This window comes from Ambystoma mexicanum, chromosome 3q (assembly GCF_040938575.1).
Source record: "Ambystoma mexicanum isolate Mex_15411 chromosome 3q, UKY_AmexF1_1, whole genome shotgun sequence".
Lineage (NCBI taxonomy): Eukaryota > Metazoa > Chordata > Amphibia > Caudata > Ambystomatidae > Ambystoma > Ambystoma mexicanum.
The window spans coordinates 446060352-446079651 of record NC_090926.1 but is presented as its reverse complement, the minus strand read 5'-3'; positions in this window follow the sequence as shown (position 1 = coordinate 446079651).

The window sequence follows — 19300 nt, the reverse complement described above, 5'->3', positions numbered from 1 at the left end:
TGGCCCGGCCATTTTAGGGCACTAGCCACATTTGGTATCCATATGACGTAAAAGTGAATATACACACTAAAAATAATGCAAAAATTGTAAAAATGTATCTGCTGCGATACAAATTATCGAAAGGCACAGTGGCAAATCTGTGGATGTTGTCCCCTCTCCCCAAGGGTGAGGCCTGTCCCATGCAGCCAGGGTGGTGCGTCCAAAGTACAATAGTCCCCCGGGGGGTGGTGCCCCAGGGGAGGATCACATTGGAGAGGGAGCCCCTTATGGGATTTGGTACGAACATTTCCAGAGAACATGGTATTCCTCTGCTTTATTGCACCCTATCTCTTTCCCCAAGCCAAACTCTCCTTCCCTGTTCCCAACCAGTGGCACTGTCTTATGTTGTAAGGTCAACCAACCAAATATGTTAGACCTGACTAGCGGCCTGAAAATACCAACTGCGTTCCATTGATCTCCTATACAAGTACTGTGAAGAAGAAGATGACGGGAGCATGAAGATCACTCCATAAACCCAGAGTGAGCGGTCTAGTTTCCCTCAGCATTTGACTAGTCAAAGGAAATACAAAACAGTAGAGGGAAACCTACATGAGAGCCATCCACTGCCAAGTAATTCCGGGAGATGCCGACCTGGCAAAAAGGAGACCGCAACAAGCGACTCCTTGCACAGAGGCGAAAGGGAGCGCAAAGGTAGTCCACAGAAAGGGAACAACTTTTCTCACTACTCGAACAAACCTCCGAGCATCATCAGGCATGGCAAGCTGCCAGAAAGAAAAATCCTAAAGCAGGGAGAAGAGACTTGCGAAGAGACCGCCAATGTACGCAAAGGCAAATTGACTGGCGGGGACCCCGCCAATGGCAGGGAGTGCAGACATGCTTCGAAAGCCTCAGAGGGAAGCACAAATGCTCAGAAGACACAAACCACAGAAATAGGTATGCAGACAGAGTGAGAGGTGCTGGGAGTAGGGAGGAATTGGGGAATGACTGCAGAATGCATATGAGAGCAAGAGAGGGTCTGGGACCCTGAGAGAACCAGAGACAGTACAGAAGGAAGCATATGCTTGGCAGGAGATTAAACTAAGCTATTGCAACAGAACATTGCAAATATGGGACCCGCACCCATATAAGAGCCAAAGAATAAGAGGGTCTGGGACCCTGAGAGAAACAGTGACAGTCCACAAGAACACATACGCTTGGCAGGGGAGGAAACTAAGCTATTGTGACCACGAATTGTGAGTCTGGGACCTGTGCCCACATGATAGTTTGAGGATAAGAGGATCTGGGACTCTGAAAGCAACATATATAGATCAGAAGAAAACCTATGCTTGGCAGGAGAGTACACCAAGTTGGTATAATACAGAACTGTGAGTCTGGGACTTTCACTGATATGAAAATATAAGAGTACAGTAAAGTTCATATAAGTTTAGATAATGGGTCTGGAACCGAAGGAGATAAGCCAGAAGGAATCCCGGGCAAACGAGCCAACCCCTAATCCTTGGAATAATACACTGTGGAACATTTCTTTTGTCATTTGGACCACCCAAGACATTGCAAACATTTGAGTTGGCAAGAAATGTCATTACAACTTATTATTATGTTATTATTATTATATTATTTGGAAGAGAATACCCTTGCACATTAGATTTTGGTTATTAGTGTTAGGGTCAGAAGTAGGATTTTGGGACACAACGGTGAGTGACTCTTTATTAAACATCCTGATAGTTTCACTTTTTTCTTTTTTTTTTGAGGCAGGGAAACCCCTCTTAGCTTTAAGGACAGAGAGGCTGTTTTCCCAACACTTTTAATGGTTAACAAAAGTTAATGACCTTGGTGTCCGGGCCTTACTTCTGCACCTTACAATTGATATCAGAGTGGGACAAGACCCGGGTTTACCCAAATTGGGGGACCCTTAGCTTTACCAAATTTATTGAGCGTGCCATTAATCCATCGGTAGCCACTAAGGAATCAATTGACTTTAATTTCTCCAGTAGAAGGGAATCAACCCTGGAACCCAGGGAAAGACAATTGAAACCAACAGACTATGGGGGTGAATCCGAGGTTGGAGGTAAGGGATAAACAATGCTGGTAAAGGATTACTGGCATCGCTTACCGCTCTGGGCTTATCCGACCAGCCAGAACGCTATTAGCAGGGTAAAAATAATTATTTACGGTGCCGCTAATAGCGGCATGGGCATGGGTATGCGGGCCATCATACCGGCAATAGCGGCATGCTGTAAACTGGAGGACATCACAAGTGACGCGGACATGCAAATACCGGCATCATGAAGGTGCTAAAAGCGGATTCCGGCATGCCATAAATACCGGCATCTCTGACCAACCGTTAAATGCCATGTGCAGTGTTCCCAACTGTCACAGGTGCACACCATCAGCACAGGTAGAGGTAATGGAGTCTGGGCCTGAACAAAAGGAGCACACTCACACACCACACCCTTTTCCACACCAAGATCAATCCAATAGTAGCACCAACACTTCAGCTGGAGGACATGCTTGCATTGCATCACCAGCAACAACACCAACAGCAGGCACCACAGAAGAGACGCAGCAGGAGAAGGTGGGGGAGACAGGCCCAGCATGCCACACCAGTGCAGCCAGTGTAACCATGCATGCAGCCCCCAATCCCAAACATCAGAGCCAGTCCCTCCAACCCAACCCCAGAGTACAACCACACCCTGTACCGTCTGGACAGGGACACCATAAACACCATCGTGGATATGATACAGAATTGTCAGCCTCATAGAAATATGCACCGCCATCCCCCCTCTACTGAAGGTAGTGTCGGTGCTCCACTACCTTTCCACAGCCACCTACCAGCACACAGTGGGGCACATGCATGGCATATCAACACCCTTATTCACTCGCATCCTGAAGCAAGTGCCCTCCTCAAGCACACAATGGAATACTTATCCCTGCTACAGACTCGCCAGGAGATTTTTGAAACAAAAGGTGGTCTCCATTCCATGGAGGTGTTTTACCGCAATCGCAAGCAATACCACTCCACACAGGTGCAGATGGAAGGTGCAGATGGAAGGCGACGCAAGCAAGATCATCACACATTGTTGTGCCCGATATCCCGGATCAACCACAGGAATGCTGCATGTCACCATGTCAAAAATCAGCGCAGAACGCCTAAAATTGCAGAGCCCACTGCCAACGCTCTCCATTAGGAAATCCTACAGAACACAACACATCACTAAAATGACACAAACACAGCTGTATGAGTACACAATGCATGAGCTACAAGATGGCAGAGCACACCATGTATCATCTTGAAGATACAACCCACACCATTATTCCATGGCACAGGACACATTGAGGGCCTAATAATTGCGTGCATACAACCAGGGACATGTGCATGTGACCAACGATAAACTGCCGGCATGTGTGACTAGTACAGCTGTCCATCATCAATCGACTGACATATAGCTTGTTATGCCTCCCATGCAGGTGACAGTGGCTATCACTTGATGCAGTGGCTCATCACCCCTGTCTGTAACACAGAGAACAGGCATGAGGAGGAATACAATCGATCCCACATACGTACCTGTGTGGTCATTGAGCAGACCTTTGGCCTGTTGAAGGCATGTTTTCGCTGTCTTAGCCCATCAGGTGGGCCAGTCCTCTACAGCCATGAGAAGATGGCCAAGATCATCATGGCATGTGTCATGCTACACAACATGTGTATCCGACGCAACGTGCCCCTGCCCCCTGACATTGAACTGCAACCACTTGGTGATGATGAAGGGAACGAAGAAGAAGTGGCTGCACATCACTGCAGTGCTTATGCACAGGAGGGATGTGCTGTGCGTCAGTCAGTAATTGCACAATATTACTGACACACATGGCTGCAGAGGGTGACATGATATTTTGACAGAGGCCACAGGGTGGGTGGGTACATGCACACTATGCACTGTATATGAATAAATGACACATGCGCAATGATGAATGTCCACTCAGGTCTTGCTTTTCAAACAATGGGTGTATTAAATTTAACAATGAAATGCAATAACCCTCCACCATCCTCACCACCCTCCCCCTGTCCCCACCACTCCTCCACACACCCTCACCCCACTCCTACTCCCCCCAAACCTCCCCCACACACCCTCATCCCCTTCCCCCTCCCCCAAAACTCCCCTGCACATGTCCCATCAAGTCTCTAATACCTACATCAGGCTGCCGAGACTATCAATTAGCACTCCCTGGACCTGGTTGCGGCATGTCTGGCCGGCGCAGGGTGCGTGATGACCTGCGGAGCGGGCTCATCTGGGTAGAGCTAGATGAGGATGGTGTGCCTGCCTGCTCGAATTGGGTTGCTGGATGCCCTGACTCCATGGCATCTGCTATGCAGCTTAGTACCTGGCGCAGGGCGGATACCTCCTCGAAGAGGTGGCTAGTGTTCTCCGCAAATATTTTGCCCATGGAGGCGGTGCTGTCCGAGATGGTCCTGCCTAGAGAGGCGATGTTCTCCCGCCACTCCTGCCTAGCCTGTGCATTGTCCTGAACAAACTACCGCACAAAGGCAGTCATCTGCTCAGCACGCTGCAGCCCTGCGGGTGCACCTGTGGAGGTCGACGGTTCCTGGGTGTCTTGCTCAGCCTCACTACTTGCCACTATCGGACTAAAGGGCCCTTCAATTAGCTCCCCCCTAGACTGCTCCGGGGTGGTGGTGTGGTCGGTCTTACAGGATGAGATTTGGGGGGATGCCTGTGGACTGGGCATGCGGGGCAGTTCTGAGGAACCGTCCTCAATGGGCACCCATACATCATCCTCTGCCCCCTCCACAGCCTCGGGTGCTGTGGCTGCCACCTCCCAGCCAAATTTGACTCCTCCGAGTGTGGTGCCTCGGCTGATTCCTCTTGCTGGCCAATGGGTGTTTGCGCTTCCGCCTCTACGGCCCTTGGCAGCACTGGTGCACTGGCAACCTGGGGTGTCTTCACTAGTGGTGCGCGGCGGCCCTTGGGTTGGCCCTTTGAGGTGGACGGCCGGTTGGCCTCATCCTGGGACCTCTTCCGGGGTGGGCATCGCTGTCATGTCAGAGCCTGTGGGGGTCCAAGAGAGGGACGGCATGAGTGATATTTTGATAGGCATCATACATACATTTGTACAATTGATCATCCACACAATCCAGGATAACAGGCATTTGAGTTTGGATGATCACGTTGTTTGATACATGGATGGGTTATACAGGCATACTTCGGGGTCACTCATGTTGGCCAAGACCTATGCTATGTGACATGCATATTTGTTGAGGCCTGCATGCTGTGTGACTTATGGCATTTACATTTTGTGTGCTGTGTGTCAGGTACGGCATTGCCTTGCTGCAGGCATCTGCATGTGTCCGTGATGCGTCCGGCTACTTTGCTGGGAGTGTGTGTGTGTTGGGCCATGGCTTGCCTCTTTGGGCGGACATATTGGTTGACTTTCATCAGACTCTGCATTACAGTGTTTTCTTAGGACACTCACCTCTATCGGCTGATGTTGTGGCGGCACACTCCGTGTCATCGACAGCTTCGATCCCCTCCATGCCAATCATGCTGGTGCAGATGTCCTCCCATGGGGTCAGCTTGATGGGGGAGCTGGCTCCTCCGCCTGTTGCCATTGCCTGGCTCCTGTTGACGGAGAGTATGTTCCTTACTCTGAGCCGCAAGTCGTCCCATCGCTTCCAGCAGTCTTTTGTGGTGCGTGGGGCGTTTCCGACTGCACTCACTTTCTGATCTACAAATGCCCAGATCTCTTTTTTCTTTATGATGGCCTCCCTTGTCATGCTGTTGGTGAAAACAATCTCAGCATGTTCCTTCAGTGTCCTGGCTAGCATCTCCAACTCGTTCTCGTTGAAGCGCTCCTTGCGTTGGCGATCAGCTCCCTTCTTAAGGGCCTTGGGCATTGTGGTGTGTTGGATGAAGGTTTTCAAACAAAGAGCAGAGTCCCACAGGTCCTGTGTGCTTAGGATGGCAATGGATTGTGTTTTTAAAGATGGCCGCCATGCTCCTTCCCGTTCCTGTGTGATGACGCTACTTCCAGTTCTGCTTATTTACAGTGACCATTATTAGCGGTGACCGCTATTAGCAGTGACCGCTAATGCCGCATTGGTTCATGCCGGTAGTGCTATCTACGCTATGCATGATGCCGCTAAGTAAACTTTTCGTGCCTTTAACGGTATGGCGGTAATGCCCTTACCAGCATGACGCAAAGCTTGTGACTGCGAAGTCGTAATAGCCCTCCATTAGCGGGCTATTGACTACACGGACACGCTATTTGCGCAATTCTGGTAAGGGCCGTTACTTACCTCCAACCTTGGAATGACCCCCTTAGTATTAACCCCACCACCCCCTAGGACTTACATCAGGTTGGCCTCAAAGAAGGGGTTGGCAAAGAAATATAACCAAGACGTGATGGCGGGTGTCATAGCCCCTGATTTTAGATGGAATGCTAAGATACTAATACAAAACAATGTCAAACACAAATATCATATTAACCCTGAAGACAAAATAGCCCAAAATATTTTGGAGAAAGCTATGTTCTTCAAGTTAGTAGAAAGAACTGAGAAAGAAAAAACTGACAGAGAAAATGTAGTGGCTCAATTATTGACTAGCGAGCATATTCAAGCTCTGCCCCCTACCTTCCTCTGAAGAAAAGAAATTATGAGATAAGAAAGGACACATTTGAAACTGCACCCCTGGAAATGCAGCTGGCACAAAGAATAGTTATTTTGTGCTACACAAGTAGGGAACAGATAAGGCATTTGCATGCACAATTAGTGTCTTTTAAAATAGAATAGATTAGGTGACAGGAAGGCATGAACACAAGATATGAACTCATACAAATGCATTTTAATTCAAGAAAGATTCTGTAGCAGCTGGATGTTAGCTTCCTCAAAGTAATGTCAAAAGCAGAGGGCACCGAGTTTACATAGCAGAACAAGATACCAGAATCTGGGCACTGACCATTCAACCATTAAGGTGAATCAGGTACGACAAGACTGCAGTCTATTTAAAGTCCATGGGATGAATGGAACATCTCATGAACTCTCCTAAGTGGCTGACATATTTATGTCTGAACAATCGGCTAGGCATGACAGAGAAACATGGATGCAGCAAAAAAGACAAATAATTACTATAATGCAATATTCACATGGTGAAAGCAGCATGACTCATAATAATAGCTATTCCTAATGTTTCAAGAACAGGATGGCATGTTTACTTTTGCAAGACAGGGGAGGGCCAGACAACTGGAATTTAGGCAAGAACAAAGTCCTTGAAACCCAGAGACATCATGGTAGAGATAACATGGGTTGTTTTATTTAATTAAGAACAATGGCAATACGCTTGTCCTCTCCTCCCATCTACACATGCCATCATGCCACCAGTTCATGGAGATTGTGTCCACAAGTTAACTGATAAGCATATGTCCTTTTCACCACAAAAGTAATGCAGAGCTTACCAATAATATTCAAGAATGATGAGGTTGTACATTTTTATGAGATGTTTTATGGGTGGGATCTTAGATAGAGCGTAACCCAATCAGTATTGTTGAACATATAGATACTATATGTAGCTTAGCAATTGGAACCAATGAGCAGTAGAGATAGATTTTCTTAGCTCAGTGATTATGATGACATCAGAGTGACTCATTGGCATTGTATAAACTATGTTTTCTGTTCAAAACAGAGAAGAATTCGAGAGAGAGAGAGAGCATTGCTGTTGATCTTGTGTTCTCCCCAGCTTTCACATACTTCCAATAACGTTGGGTTACCTTGATTTTGGCATACCACAATCCACTCTGTGTTGTCTGTTTATTGGCAAATACCAGGTGGAGGGCCATACTGTTTTTGGACCTTTGATTTTTAAAACCCAAGACTTTGGGGAGGCAGACAAAGAACCAGTAACAACTCCTTAGGTTGTAAAAAAAAACTATTGATAAAGACAAAACACAAATCATCCCTGTCATGGCCTTCGCACAATGTAATTACCTCATGTTAGCACAGGCTCTCCTCAAGGGTGTCTCTGAGGAAGAGGGAAGAGCAGGAGAGGGCCTGTTCATCTTACATTCATTTTGTGCACTGTGATCCTTTTTTAAAATTGAATCCTGCACCCTACCTATTGCTCAGCATTTGTATTTGTGCCCCCCTTAACTACTAGGCCACCTTTGAGTAAGGGCCAGGCCTGTGCAGTGTAGCCCCCAACCCCCTTTCTTTTTCCTTCTCTCATCTATCCTCTGCCACTGAGATGGCACTCACCATATCTCTAATCTTCTCTAACTGCTACACTATCACCTATCATTCCTCTCTCATGAAATCTGGATTTAAAAAGCACCAAAGAGACTTCCTGGGTGCAAATTCTGTCCTTTCCATCGCAGATCCCTATGTCAGTGCTCCTTCCAGAGAGATCTTCACTGATATCCTCTTCTCTGTCTCCTCTCCAGACCTATGGACATCTCATCTCCTCTCTACTATCTCCCCTTTCACATTTCCTCCCATTAATGGTGGCACCAAGTGGGAAGTCCTCTTGGCAGGCTTCTTCTCATTAGGCTGCATCATTAATGTTTACCACATTGGCAGTATTCTGATTCAGGGTCCTCAGGCCAACCTCATGCTCTTTAGCCAGATCCTGCCATCCCTCATTAACTTTCTTCCTTCTCCTGCCTCTCCCTGACCACTCCCTCTGCCCCCCCGACTGAAGTACCACGCCTCTGTACTCTACCTCAGAAAACCTTCAAAGGCAGAGACCGGCTCCACCTGGCAACTTCTAACATCTGCCCAGCCAACAAACACTCTGCTGATATCTGTCTCCTTCTTAAAGACACTGGCCTTGACATTCTCACTCTCACTGAGACGTAATTCAATGCCAGTTCAGTCACTGCTTTTGACTCTCTCCTATCTGAAGGCTTTCAGATCATTTCCAAGTCACAACCTCATCATGCTGGTGGAGGGGTAGCCTTAATCTTCCTTGAGTGGGTTCCTTCTTGTATCTTACCCATTCAGCTCTACTCTTCCTGTAAGATCCTGGTATGCAAGTTGGTAATCTCTCCCTCATCCACCCTGACCATTGCTAACATTTACTGGACTGCAGGCGCTACCTCCCGGTTCCACTCTGAATGGGCTGATTTCTGTTCCCCCTTACTTTCAATGTCCTTTAACCTGCTCCCATTAGGTGACCTTAACATCCAAATGCACTCCCGTGGCACAAGATCCACTCTTTTCATTGACCTGTGCTCCTCTCTATGCCTATCCATTCTCCCTTCCGGTCCAACCCACTCTGCTGGATACACTCTGGACACCCTCATCCACTCTGACCTCCATCTCTCATCTCCTCTGGTCACCCCTCACTCTTGGTCAGACCACTCTCTTCTCACCTACCACCTGGGTCGCTGTGGACCTGTGTCCACACATCCAAAATCCCTGCCAACCATGTTCACAAGCATCCACCTGATGAAATGAGTGTCAGCTGCTGCCTTCACTTCCACCTTTATCCCTCTTGGCCCCCCGACTCAGACTCTACCAACGACACTGCACTCAGCAACTTCCACCTGTCCATCACCAACACCCTTGACATTCTTTCCCCAGTCATAACGATCTGTCTGAAACCCTCCTCTAAGAGCAACACCTGGTAGACCTCTAAACTTGCAGCCCTGAAACAAAAGTGCAGAGTTGCTGAACGGAAGTGGCAAACTTCAGTCTCACCCTCTGACAAACTGACTTGCCGCCTGCTCCAAAGGCAATACAGACTCTCTATCTGTGCCAAGAAAACAGCCCACAGCACGGCTATCTGGTACATCCGACACCACGGCTGAACTTTTAAAAATCTACAGGGAACTAGCCAATCCTTCTGCAGTATCCTCCTCCCCTATTCCTTCTCAGGCCCTCTGCAATGCCCTGGCCACAGACTTCACCACCAAAACTCAAGACATCCTGAACAGCCTTATTATTCACCCTCCCAACCCATCTTACACCCCATGCCTCCCTTGGCCACTCACCCTCCTCCTTCCTCCTTCTCCTCCTTCACCCTTGTCACACCGGAAGAAGTCACCAGAGTTGTCCACTCCATAAATGTATCTTCCAAACACGTTTCCCTTGCTTATCCAGAACTATCAAGGACAATATTGACGCTCTTGCTCCTGCACTTACTGATCTCTGCAACCACTCATTGGTTACTGGTTATTTCCCCTCCTCCCTCAAGCACTCCTTTGGGTGCCCCCTCCTTAAAAAAACATCAGCAGACCCTACTTGTCTAGCCAACTACTAGCCATCTCCATCACCCCCTTACTGGGGAAACTGCTGCCCCAACTCCACTCTCACACTGAAATTGTTGGTGGCCTCCACGACCATCAATCTGGATTCCGATCATCCAGAGGCATGGCAACTACTCTTCTGGACACCTGTGAAGAAATGTTTGCATCCATGGATACCAACTCCCCAGCCGTCCCCATCGTTCTTGATCTCTCCTCTGCGTTTGTCATGGTCAACCACTCTATCCTCATACAAAGGCTCCCCGACACCTTTGGTATCTCGGAGCAGGAACTGGACTGGCTGACCTCTATCCTAACTGGTCGCTCCTCCCAAGTCATCCTGGGCACCTTCATCTATCCTATTTCCTTCTCCTAATGTGGTGTCCCCCAGGGCTCTATCTTCTCTCCTTAGCTCTTTAGCATCTAACTTACTCAGCTGGTACGCCTCATCTCTTCCTTTTCCCCCAACTTCCAGTGTTATGCAGACGACACAAAACTCTTCTTCAAACTTCCTGTTGACCGTCTTGCACCTTCCATCATCCCTGACTGGCTATCTGCCACCCATGCCTGGGGCACTTCCAATGATCACTGCCTCAAAGCCAGCAAAACAGAGATCTTTCCCATTGCGACCCCTGCTCCCGACTTCTTCCCTTCACTCTGCCTTATCTCCATGGGCTTTCCCCTGCTCCTTCTTCTGAAGCCAAAACCTTGGAGTCATCGTCGACTCCTGTTTCGGTTCGGCAGGGATTGGCTCCTCTGCGGATCACTGCGCGCTCACAAACATCATTGTGGGATCGCTACAGGTTGCCATGGCGCCTGTGTAACAGTCAGTGCTTTTCGGGTCAGCTGACTCACCAGGTACGTAGTAAACATGCTTGTAGGCCACGCCCCCTTACGGCTTAAAAGCTGTCATCTTCCGTGGGCTCATTGCTGCTAATTGAGCCACAGTTATGTCCGTTTTGCTTACCTACCTGTATTATCCTTATTGAATTCCTGGTTCAGACCCTTGCCCGATTCCTGGATTGATTACGCTTCCGATTTGGCATTGTTTTCCCGTACGGCACTGACCCGGACCGCTATTGGATTGTCTCTTCTCTCCGCCTGCTTACAGCCGTTGCCTCAGTGAACACCACGGTACGTCTCTGCTTTGTGTACCTGCTCAACCACCTTTACAGTCCACACGCAGAGCACCTCGGAAGACCTCAGACGCTAAGATAGACTTCCATTCTACATTCTGAGGTGTTTCATGTATTGATTGTCTGCTAGTTTCACCCTTTTGCTATTGCTCCACTTGTTCAAGACCCTCTCCTTCTGAAAGTACTTGGACCTCCCTAGGTATCCCTAGGTTGCTGAACTCTTGGGACATTCAGGAAGACTCATTTTCCACCACTTTATAAGTGCAATATTGACGCTTTCCAGAGATTGCACCAACCCAGACCTGGTGCGACCCTCGTGCCGCCCGGGGTATCTTCCCTGTACTAACCTTACCTGTTTATTATTTTTTCCTGTCGTTTTTGTTATGTGCTGGACTTCTATAACCTTTGGATATTCCACCACTCAGGTCTGTTGCTTAGTTATTCTATGAATTGAACCTCATCATTTCTATTTACATCTCATAATTGGGTTTACTTTTCTTTGTAGACAGGTTCCATCCCTGGGGAAATTCCGCTCCTACTCATATCTAGGTATTTTCTCTGCTACTGTTGTTTGAGTTTTGTTACTGGTCCTTCTCAACACTGCTAATCCTCTCTTATTTCTTTGCAGCATTGGGTTTTGGCAGTGTGTGTTCTCCCTGCTCTTTTATTCAATTGACACCTCTGCCTGTTCAGGTGGAAACAGCAGAGAGGTACATTGTAGAAAAGAGCCCCTCTTTGAGGAAGCCTTAATCTTAGCATTCAGGGGAGCCGGAATATTGGAGGCTGAACATTGATTCCTGTCATACTATCGTCTCCAAGGTCCTAGAATCCAGCATTCCTGACCTACTACCGGAGTGGTGAGTAACAGAATTAGCAGCCTGTACAATGTCCACAGAGGCTAGCAATGCTTTAAATCAGATCGTGCAAATGGTCACGGATCTACGAACATACTTGACCAATGCACAGGAAGCATTGCGCCAACGTATGAACACTATCCAGGCCTTGGTAACCACTCCAGCTGCACAGGCAGCAAGCATTGGTGCTATGGCTTCAGGGTCTGGTTTTCCAGCTCCTGTAAAAGAACCACTCCCAATCATGCTCACAACCCAGTTTCCGCTGGCTCCTCCAGAGCGTTTTTTGGGTGATCCCAAACAATACAGGATATTCATAAACCAATGCAAATAGCACTTTTTGTGCCGCCTTGCTTCCTTTCCTACCTCCACAACCAAGGCCGCTTTTGTTTTGTTACATATGGGTGGCACTGCGGCTGCTTGGGCAAACCCATTGTTAGAATCGAACAGTCATGTGCTTTACAATTGTGATGCCCTTCTTACTATGATGAGCAAGGTGTTCAATACATGCTATACCACTCAGGCTACTGATTTAGAGCTACTCAAGCATAGACAGGGGAATAACTCCCTGTTGGTTTATTTGGCCAGCTTTAATCAGTTGGCAGCTGAGACTGATTGGCCTGAAGAAAAGAAGACTGCGGTCTTCTATCAGGGACTCTCTGACGAATTAAAAGACATAGGGCCTCATTACACGTTGTGCGGTAAAAATCACAATTTACCGGCATGGTGCTATTAACGTGTCCGCCTTGCCAAGAGGCTGCTAATAGCGTACCATTACGAGTACGCGGACACGAGCATAGCGCCATGCCGGTAATGAACCTACCGCCATGCCGCTAAAGACCCCAAAAAGACCCTTAGCGGCACCGATGAAAGTGCTGATAGCACTTCCGACCTCCCGCAACATGCAAATAGCGGTCACCGCTAATAACGGCCATCGCAATTAGTGGTTACCGTTAAATAGCGGAACCGGAAATAGCGTCATCACACAGGAACGGGAAGGAGTACGGTGGCCATCTTTAAAAACACAATCCATTGCCATCCTCTGCCCCCTGGACCTGTTTTGAGTACTTCGCTATTGGAAAGCCACAAGGACACCCTCGCCATACCTAAGGTTATTAAAAAAACAACCGACCGCCGGCGCAAGGAGAAGTTTACCACCAAGGAGCTAACAATGCTCACAGAGACCCTTGCAGCGAATGCTGACGTGGTATTACTGTCATGATCTCTGCTTCCAAAAGGTCAGGGTTTTCCCAACTCCCTTGGAAGCAGATCCATAACCCAGGTTCCGAGTGCCAACCAGTCCCAATTGGGAGGAGACATCATTATTAAAGACTTTAAAGACATTTGAGTTACTCGAAACTTACCGTTCGTGCAGTAAACGATGGACAGCAGTCCTCTGAAGTCAAGAGGCCTGCGCTACCTATCCAGTGAAGAAACTGGTTACAGCACCCTGCCCCGAGGCAGATGGAGAGCTCGGCATTCACTTACCTAAGGTAAGAGCGTTAACCTGTGGGGGTCTACAGGTGAGGAGAAGAGGAAAGAGATAGGGACACCCCAATAACCCCAGTTCATTAACCCCGTATTTTCTATCTGCAGACATCTTACTCTGCACGTCAGGCATACAGTGCACAGAGGTCCAGCCCAAAGAGCCAACCGGGTGCTGCACATCACCTTTGAAGATACGGTAGTCGCCCAGTCAAGACCGGCGCCTCTGCGAGAATCAGGTGAGCGTTACAATTTGCGAGCGACATGCGTCGGGAGACCCTTATCCGCAAGAAGGCAATCTGGGCAGAGGTTGCCCTGAAAGTGAGTGCAGTGGGCACCACCACCCGCACTGTCCGGGAGTGCAGAAAGCGGTGGGATGATCTCCACCTCTGGGTCAGAAGCATCCTGTCTGCGAACCACAACATAGCCACAGCAGGAGGATCTGACTCGCCGATAAAATGAAAGGAGTGGGAAGAGACCTGCGCCAACATGATTGGAGTAGAATCGATTGAGGGAGTCGGGACCATGGAGCATGGTGTGGCAACTACATCAGATGGAGGTGAGTGTACACATGAAAGTATGCACTGTGAATGTTCAGGTCCCCCCAAATATGAGCCCATAATCACCTCATGGATGCGCAAACATCCATACATGCACACAACCCTGGCCATGTCAGTGTCAGACCCAAACACACACACATGCACACATCACCAGAGACAAGTGCCACACACAACCATGCATGTATGAGCCACTCAACTGACACATCAGCTGCATCCCTACCAATGAAGTCCAAATGCTCACAACAGCATGATTGACATATTCTGCATGAAGTACATAGAACCGTTACCAATGCCATCCCCCTCTTTGTCTCCAACAGGCTCACATACAGACAGTGAAGATCCTGGCACTGCAACTCAGGGACCCCCTGCCACGTAAACCAAGGCCACAGGACACAGGGTCACCCCCACGACATCAAGGGGCAAAGGGAGAAGAGTCCCCATGCAGAGTGCCAAAAATCGGCAGAGCGCCACAGCTAACATACAACTGTCCACACCAGCAACAACTGCCCCACCTTCTGAAGTGAACCCCCCACCACAGATTCCAGCCACGGAGGGCCCACCCTCTGCTGCAACAAGTTCCACAGGAGAGGCGGCAGCCACAGCGCCGTTCTCAGATGTTGAGGACCCAATTGAGTTCCCCATGGAAATTCACACCCCAACCCCCCCCCCCCAGGAAGCCCAGAGGCAACTCCACAGGAAACACCTGTGTCCATTGTCCATGGCCAGTCTGGCGAGGACAACATGGGAGGGTTCAGTAGCCCACCGGTGGCTTCACCAGATGTCCTGGTAGCAGAGGAAGGCACAGCAGCCACACCACCACAACGCCACAGTGCCCTTGACCTGGCCAGCATCAGGCAGCGCCAAGAGGACATAACTGTGCTGGTTGGGCATCATGTGGAGGAGGCTGCCCGTCTCAGGGAGGAGATAAAGGAGACTGCCAGGCACTCAAAGGGAGGCGATTGAGGCCTGTACCAACAGGCTGTGTGGGGAGATTGGCAAACTCAGGCAGGTCCTAACGCGGATAGCGGACGCGATGGACCGCCAGTTCCCACCACCACCACCCGGACAGACAGCCACGTCATTATCCGCTAGTTCGCGGCAGACAAGACCCCTCCGCCGCTCCACGCGCACCACCAGGTGCACGTCAAGCCAGCCTCCTAATGCTAGTGGTGGCAATGGGGAATAGGGACTGCAGGGTGAACCTTCCACGCGTGCATCTGGACAACTACATTGTGCCAGACACATAAGGGACTGTTGTGGTGGGAGGGGGAAGGGTGTTTCGGGACTGTTGTGGGGGGAGGGGTGAAGGGTGTTTCGGGACTGTTGTGGGGGAAGAGGGGAAGGGTGTTTCGGGACAGTTGTGGGGGGAGGGGGAAGGGTGTTTCGGGACTGTTGTGGGGGGAGGGGGAAGGGTGGTGGGATGGTTGGGGACATGCACTTATACATCTTTAAATTCCTTAATACACTGGTGATTAATCAAAACACAGGCTTGGACTTCTTCATTGTATATGTGTACTTTATTGGTGACAGGGTCCATTGTGCGCTTCAACACAGACACCAGTGCATTTCTACCCATATCCATCGTACAGAGTGAAACCATGTTACTCAGAAAATGTGGTTGATCAGATGCTGTCTCACATCACGTACCTCTTGGGCATCGCCCCTTGCATGACCTGCATCCCCGTCACCTCCGTCCTCATCACCATCATCATCCTCATCAGGTGGTTGCATTTGAACGTCAGGGGGCAGTGGCACATTCGGTCTGATACACATATTGTGCAGCATGACACATGCCATGGTGATCTTGTCCACCTTCTCATGGCCGTACAGGAGAGCGCCACCCGACCTGCTTATGCACCTAAACCGTGTCTTCAAAAGGCCAAATGTCTGCTCAAACACGACACGGGTACGGGTATGTGCACGATTGTAGTCCTCTTTGTGCCGGTTCTGTGGGTTCCGTACGGGGTAAGGAGCCACCTCTTCAGGGGATAGCCGGCATCTCCTGTATGGGGGGAAGAATGGGGACCTGTTACTGTTCAACTCTGGATTGGCATGTACATGTCACACGAATCAACTATGCATACTGATTGTGATCCACGACTACCAGCATGCATGCAGACGATCTGAGTGACTGCAATGTGCAAAGGTGTACTTGACACTGCAAGTGGACATGCTCGAATCATGCCTCCAACAGCAATTGACATGTCCTGGGTGAGGCCAGGTTTTAGGTGTCCCTAAGCCCAGGCATATTTGGTACCACCCTGCTAGTGTACTGCCATTCCGACATTGATGTTGCCATGTTGTGTAGCATCACTTCACTGGTGCTATAGGTGTGTGGTTCAATGCTATGGCTAGGGGTGATCCCTTTGCTTGCATTCAAGGGTACAATTCTGTATTGATGTTGTGCTGCACTGATACTGTATTACCATCTTGACGCCATGTGTGGCATAATGTGAAATGTGGATGTGGATGGATGTGTAATATTCGCAGACCTGGATTGGTCTCTATGTTGTGTAGCTTATAATTGCATGCGGGTTCTTCTAAAGTACATTGCGGCCTTCCCTGATGGACATTGGCGTACATCTGTATGTCCATTTGTCCTACGGACGACAGGCTACACCCAGTTGGAGTATGTATCTCTCCCCTCCCAATCACACCCAGTTGGAGTATGTATCTCCCCCCCCCCCCAATCACACCCAGTTGGAGTATGTATCTCCCCCCCAATCACACCCAGTTGGAGTATATATCTCTCCCCCCCAATTACACCCAGTTGGAGTATGTATCTCCCCCCCCCAATCACACCCAGTTGGAGTATGTATCCCCCCCCCAATCACACCCAGTTGGCGTATGTATCACTCCACCCAACCAATCCCACCCAGTTGGAGTATGTATCTCCCCCCCTAATCACACCCAGTTGGAGTATGTATCTCTCCCCCCCCAATCACACTGCCATGTGCTTGCCCTGCTACTCAGCAAGTAGCCACGAACGTAGTCCGGCTTGTCGCTCCATGTAGCGTGGTATGGTTGAGTTCCGCAGGACCATGGAATCATGGGTTGATCTGGAAATTGAGCACAACAATGAGTGATTATCTTGTTAGCGTCACATACCATTTGGAAATTGATGGAGTGGAATTGCTTCCTGTTTCGGTAGACTACTTCATTGTGATATGGGACCACCAATTCCACATGGGTAAAGTCGATGGCCCCAATGCAACTTGGATGCCTGACAGTGAATAGAAGCTAACTTTGGTGTTTGCGATCTCCTGGGCAGTCCGTGACATGAATATGTGTTCAGGTGCATGCTTCTGGAGGGCATCGAGTACCTGGTTCAGCGTGCATGAGAATACTGGTTGTGAGATGCCATGCATCTGCCCCACTGTATACTGGTAGGTGCCTGTGGCCAGGAAGTGGAGCACAGTCACCACCTTGAGTAGAGGGGGAATGGCAGTTCGGATGTCTATGAGGCTGACAATGTCGTCATGTATCATGTCCACAATGCTGGTGATGGTATCCCGGTCCAGACAGTACAGGGTGTGTATCTGCTCAGGGGTTAGGTTAAATGGACTGGCTCTGATCTTGGGGATTGGTGGCTGCCTCTGTGGTATGACTAGGTGCCCTGGTGATGCTTGCTGCACCGGTCTTGCCCTCTTCCTCCTCCTCCTCCTCCTCCTGCGTATCCTCTGTGCTGCCTGTTGTTGTTGGTGCTGCACTGCAATCATGTCCTCCAGCCCATGTAATGCTGCTAGTATTGGAACCATCTTGGTGTGGGAAGGGGTGTGTGAAGGGGTGTGGTGTGCTCCTTTTGTGCTGCCACAGTGTCCATTGTCTCCACCTGTGCTGATTGTGTCCACCTGTGGCAGGTGGGAACACTGCTCAGTTCTATTAACGGGTAATTCGCGATGCCGGTATTAGCGCCATGGCGGTAAGGGGTTTTGGGGGCTTTTCCATGCCGCTATTAGCATGCCCGCTTGGCTTGTGATGGTGTGCTATTAGCGGCATGGCGTTATTTACGGGTTGGAGGGTCAAACGCACGCGGACTAGCCACTATTAGTGGCACCGTACTTAGCGGTGCCGCTAATAGTGGTGAGCCGGGTCGTAATTAGCATGGGGATTTTACGATACCGGTAACGTTTAATCCCTACCGCACAATGTGTAATAAGGCTCAAACTCTCCACTGTCCCTGTTGTTCCCACTGTTTTTGGGGAGCTGCTTGATTTAGTCCTCCAGATTGATGCCCGAAAGGCTGAGAGACGTGGAGCGAAAAAGCCTGCGCTATTCACTTCAGCTTCGGGGGAGACCGAAACTCCAACACTTCCTGCGCCAGAGCCTATGCAGATTGGAGCCGTTAGGGGGCCACTTACCCCTGCACAACTAGAATAACGCAGGTCACATAATCTCTGTATGTACTGTGGGGCCTCTGACCATTTGTTGGCTGACTGCCAAAAAGCCCAAAATGAAGGAGGGAAACACCAGATCCTGACAGTAGATAGGGTGCCTACGTCGGGAGGAATATCTCTGGACTCACCAATCCTGAATCCAACCCAGTTGGTCCACCTCCCTGTTACTTTTTCATTTATCCATGGAGACTCCTTCCAGACAAAGGCAGTGATAGATTCGGGAGCAACGGGGAATTATGTGCATCAGTGCTTTGCCTCCATGTCGGGAATACCATTGATTCGCAAAAAACGTACCCAAAACCGTCAATGCAGTAGACGGTTCGATTCTTGCCTCTGGAATGGTAACACATCAGACCGTCCCATTGATTATGAGTACCAATGATGGTCACACAGAAGAAATTACATTTGATGTCATCAAGGCCCTAGCACACAAAGCCACCCTGGGTGTTCCGTGGCTGAAATTCCATAATCCCGCTATTGATTGGTCAACTCATCAGATCCAATTCTCTTCTGACATCTGCAATACCCAGTGCACTTCAGTGCTTGGGATCAGCCAGGGTAGTCCTGTCATAGCTTTGGCATCCTCGACTATGCATATTGGAGCCTTGTCGAACAATCCTCTACCCATT